Source organism: Apodemus sylvaticus, chromosome 4 (assembly GCF_947179515.1).
Source record: "Apodemus sylvaticus chromosome 4, mApoSyl1.1, whole genome shotgun sequence".
Classification (NCBI taxonomy): Eukaryota; Metazoa; Chordata; class Mammalia; order Rodentia; family Muridae; genus Apodemus; species Apodemus sylvaticus.
In genome coordinates, this window is record NC_067475.1 from 48,352,214 (window position 1) to 48,357,526 (window position 5,313).

The 5,313-nt window shown below is 41.6% G+C and overlaps 1 non-coding gene across 1 annotated transcript; it reads left to right on the forward strand.

The window, feature by feature from the left end:
• Positions 1-2,165: 2,165 nt before the first annotated feature.
• Positions 2,166-2,296, forward strand: LOC127683922 (small nucleolar RNA SNORA17). The gene has a single exon (XR_007977699.1). It is a non-coding gene; the product is annotated as a small nucleolar RNA SNORA17 (small nucleolar RNA).
• Positions 2,297-5,313: the final 3,017 nt, after the last annotated feature.

Genomic DNA, 5,313 nt, shown 5'->3' on the forward strand with positions numbered 1-5,313 from the left:
GGAAAGAGAGACTAAAAGAGACAGAGACAAAGAGAGAGAGACAGAGAAAAAGAGAGAGAGAGACAGATGAGATAGAATTTCTGCAAGCTCAATATAAGGCTTCCTCTTGAGGCAAGGTTCTGTGTGTATCCCTTACCTCAGCTCCTCAGTCTCTAAAAAACTCCCTTTTAGAAAACATCAGTCATGATTTTTGACTACAAAAAATTTCCATCAGTCCCCTTTGATTTTATTTCCTCAATGGATTTTTTTTAGATTCCCTGGAGATATTCTGTACTTTTTCTTCTTTCCCTGCTATTATATCTAGCTGGCATCTCTAAAAATACTTTTCCTTTTCAAAGATATCATTGGTAGCATCAGTAGTTAAGAAAAAATACTTTTCCCAAAAGCTGTTGGAATATTCCTTTTTGTTAAAGGAGTTTATAAACCCAGATTGCTATACCTTCATATACATTATACCCTTGATATTATCAAATATGTATTTTCCAAGGCATTTACTTAGAATATATAATTAAAATTTGTATAACATATGCATACATATAACTCTGCATAGTAATTCTTGCTTTTCTTGTATCACCTGTTTGAAAACCTCTCTTTGTTCCTTGTATCATTAGTTGGATTGAGCTTGGGTTAGATCTCAGATGCTTGTGTCATATGATGTCATCATCTTCTATGCATATTTTTGCTGAAGGTATTTCTTCCTTTGTCTGTCTACAACCACATCTGTTTTAGTTAAATGTGCAAAAATAAATAAATAAATAAACCCCTACAACCAGTAAAAGGAAGGAAAGTCTTCTTAGGCACTTGGTTTCAGAGAGATTTCAGTTTACTATGATAAGAAGTCTTGGAGACCCAATTTTTGGCAGTGACTTGTTCATATGATTGCTGAGGAAGAGCAGAGACTGTTATGGTGGAACTCTGGGTAGTATAATTTCAAAGTCTCATCCTTCCTGACCTACTTCTGCTGGCCAAGCTCTATATCCTTGAAGAATCTATATAATTTCAAGGATCATGAATGATGGACCTAAAATTTAAATCATAAGTCTATAGAGTGTACATTTATATCCAAGAAATAACAACTGTGCTTCTGTATTCATGGAACTACATCAAATGAATATAATGAGATTATTATTCTCAGATAGCATTACAACATTAAACTTGTTTTATCATTATTGTATCATACTTGGAGATAATTTAGTAACATGACATACGACTTCTTAAATGTCAACTATTCTAGCACTGTTACAACTGAATTAAATATATTTCTTCTTCCTTCCCCTCCTCACTCTTTTTCCCCTTTCTCTTCCTCTTATTCCTTCTCCTTCTTCCCTTTCCTCCATGGCCTCATTGAGATAGTCTTGCTTTGCACCCAGGCTTGCTTTGAACTTACTGAATAATTAAGCCTAATTCTCTGGAGGCAGCCATTCCCTCCACCTATTAGGACTTTAGGAATACATTGCCATGACAATCTTTGGTAGCTAAAATTCAACCTAAGCAACAGAGGCAACATGCAAGCCACAGTAGTAATTGAAACAGAACTGAAAGTGTAGGGATTGGCTTTATTGGGTCTGAGAAGTTATAATGATTCAAGCTCATTATTTCTTTTACTTCATCATTTTAAGTAACATGATTTCTCTCCAAAACACATAAAAATGATTACACAATGCATTGTAGGAGAATACAGAATCATTTATAATTCGTCCATGAGTCTAGAGCTTAATGATTGACATGCCTCCGTGATCAGAAAGACTTTTACTGTGGCCATGGTAGGACTTGAGAAAGCTGTAAAAGGGAGGGGGTATGAGAGAGGGAGGGAGAAAATTGTGAACCTGAAGATGAGCTAATATCTTTTTCCTTTCAGGGAAGAATTAAGAAAGTGCAAACTGAACTGTGTCCAGGAGAATACTTCATCTGGGCTTGATTTAGAAGCACAACATTTATAGAAAGCAGTACTCATGAGACATCACTAAAAATTCATTATAAAAAATTATGTCAAGCTATTTTAAAATAATTTATCAGTATTCAACACCAATGCTAGGTGGCTAGGGAAGGTTGTCTTCTTAGTCAGATGTTTTGAAATTCATGAAATATTTAACAAAAATCAGTGCGTTTGTGAATGTAAGGTATGCATTATAAAAAGTGACAGCCTGATTAAGATAGGCTTAATATCTGCCCCTAGAGCATTGCAGGTGTGACTGCTGTGTGACATATACATTAATATGTGGTAGAGAGAAGAAAGGCTATATGTATTTTCAGTGTACTGATCTATGAAAATCTGAATGATTAGTAGCCTAGTATTCCCTAAAAAAAGCTAGCCTGAGAAGACTACCAGTCTGGCACCAGGCAAGCCCTGATGAGCTGTCAGGAGACTAGAAGAACCCTACCTGAGTCAGTGGCCTTGTGTAGGTAGTGATCCTGAGACTGGGAAAGAAGCAAGATCAAGATGACCACCAGCCCAGTACCATGGGGCCCAGACTGGGAAGCAGCTTGCCTGGTACCATAATGTATGAGTGTGGCACAGACTTCCCTGGAATGACTCCTGAGATGACTCCAGACACTAAATTCCCTCGGGTGCCCCTAAAGGAAGCGTGTAAGTAGTTGAGAAATAGAAGAGAAAGAGAAACAGAAGGATGTGGGTACTATGAAGAGAGGTACAACTGAAGACACAAAGGTAGTGAAGGACAGCCTTATGTTTGTATCTTGTAATGCCACTTGGGACCACGATGGGTCCCTGGCCTGTGCTACCACCTAGGGCCACATCTGGGACCATAGCCCTGCAGTAGCAGGAGTCTGTTACCATCAGAGGCCAGGTGAACCTCGCTGGGCTGAACTTCTCAGGGTCATGTTGATGTTTAAGGGATGTGAAGAACTGGCTGCATCCTTCAGCTAGGAATCATGGGAGAGTTGGCCCTGCTGGTATGAGAGCAGGAGAGCTGACCCTACTCTTAGCCTGCTGCAGTACATGGAAAAGCAGGTCATGCCCATTCCTGGAATTGTGGGTGAGAGAGCTCTGAGATATGAGCATGGGAGGGCTAACCCTACCACTTCTTGTCTTCTGTGTGGCAGTGTGTACAAAGGAGAGATACCTTCTTCTTTGCCCCTCACTACCTTTGGCAGGTGGGAGATCTGACCCTAAGGTCATGAGAGGAGAAGAGCTGGCCCTTCCTCTCACAAGATGCATAATTTAGGAAAGTAAGCCCTGTGCCTCACCTGGGTAGCATAGTAGAGTTGGCCTGAATGATGGGTTATAGGTGAGCGGTCCCTGTGGTCATAGGTGTAGGAGAATAGACTGTGCCTCTTGTCTGCTGGGCAGAGGCACAGATACAGGAGAGACTTCCTGCTTTTCCTTTTGCTATCACTACCTGAAGTAGGCAAGAGAGTTGGTTTCAAAAAGATCATGATAGCAAAGAGCTTTCTCTGCCCCACAACTGCTACAGCACTTACGAGATCAGGTCCTATACCTCACCTGTCCAGCACAGAAGAACTGACGCTGATGATGGGGTTTGGGTAAGCTCAGCCTGAGAGTGTGGGATTTGGACATCTTGCCCCACAACCTGTTTGCCACATAGCAGAGTGGGCAGGGGAGAGATGCCCTCTCCAACCCTTCTACAGTAGGCAGGATATCTGGCCCTGGGATGAAGAGAACAGGAGATCTTGCCAAGTTCCTTATCAGCTGCAACATTTGATAGAGTGGCCCTGCAACTCACCTGGGCAGCAGGATAGTGCTGGCCTTGGTTGTGAATGTTGGTGGTGAGCTAGCCCTGAAGGTGTGAGAGCATGGGAGCTAGTGGTTTGACTAGTACAGATACCTCTCAGATGCAAATTTAGAGTTTTGAATTGGACTGCACCAACATCTACCCCATTGAAGAACTGGTAGTGTGCATGAAGGGTTCAGTTCTACAAATCAAAATCTATAAAATCTTTATGACATAGGATAATAACAGGCTATCCTAGAGGCGTCCTAGAGAGGTTCCAGTATTGATAGAATTGCAGAAGCCAGAGGCCACGTACCAGACCATTGAGTCACTGCAATAAACATTTGCTAGAAAAGAAGTGTTACTAATCCTACATTATACAGAGGGCTAATATCGAACATACCCAAAGAACTCAAGGAGTTAGACGCCAGAGAACTAAATAACCCTATTAAAAATAGGGTACAGGGCTAAACAAAGAATTCTCAACTGAGGAATACTGGATGGCTGAGAAGCACGTTAATCATCAGAGAAATACAAATCAAAACAACCCTGAGATTCTACCTCACACCAGTCAGAAGGGCTAAGATAAAAATCTCAGGAGACAGCAGATGCTGGCAAGGATGTGGAGAAAAAGGAACACTCCTCCATTGCTGATGGGATTGCAAGTACAACCACTCTGAAAATCAGTTTGGTGGTACATCAGAAAATTGGACATATTACTATTACCTGAGGACCCAGCTATAACACTCCTGGCTATATATACTCAGAAGATGCTCCAACATATAATAAGAACACATGCTCTACTCAGTGATAAGTGGATATTAGCCCAAAAGTTCAGAATACCCAAGATACAATTCACAGACCACATGAAGCTCAAGAAGAAGGAAGATCAAAGAGTGGATACTTCAGAAAAGGGATCAAAATACCCATGAGAGGAGACTCAGAGACTAAGCGTGGAGCAGAGACTGAAGGAAAGACCATTTAGAGACAGTCTCACCAGGGTAGCCAACCCATATACAGTTACTAAGACCAGACCCTATTGCAGATGCCAACAAATGCTAATTTACAAGACCCTGATATAGTTGTCTCCTGAGAGGCTCTGACAGTGCTTGACAAATACGAAGTTGACACTTACAGCCAACTAATGGACTGAGCATAGGGTCCCCAATGGAGGAGCTAGAAAAAGGACCCAAGGAGCTGAAGGGTTTTGCAGCCCCATAAGAGGAACAACAATATGAATCAACCAGTACCCCCCAGAGCTCCGAGGAACTAAACCACCAACCAGAGTTCACATGGAGGGACCCATGGCTCCAGCTACATATGTAGCAGAGGATGGCCTTCTCAGACATCAATGAGAGGAGAGGCCACTGGTCCTTGAAGGCCTAATGCCCCAGTGTAGGGGAATGCCAGGCCAGGAAAGTGGGAGTGGAGGTGGTGGGGATGGTGAGCAGAGATGGGGGAGATTGGATAGTTTTCTTTTTTTTTTTTTTTTTTTGGAAGGGAAATGAGTAAAGAGGATAACATTTGAAACGTAAATAAAGCAAATATCTAATAAAACAAAAGAAGTGTGGACAAAAGGGTGTGATAGTCCCACTGTATCACATCACAACTTCCACAATGA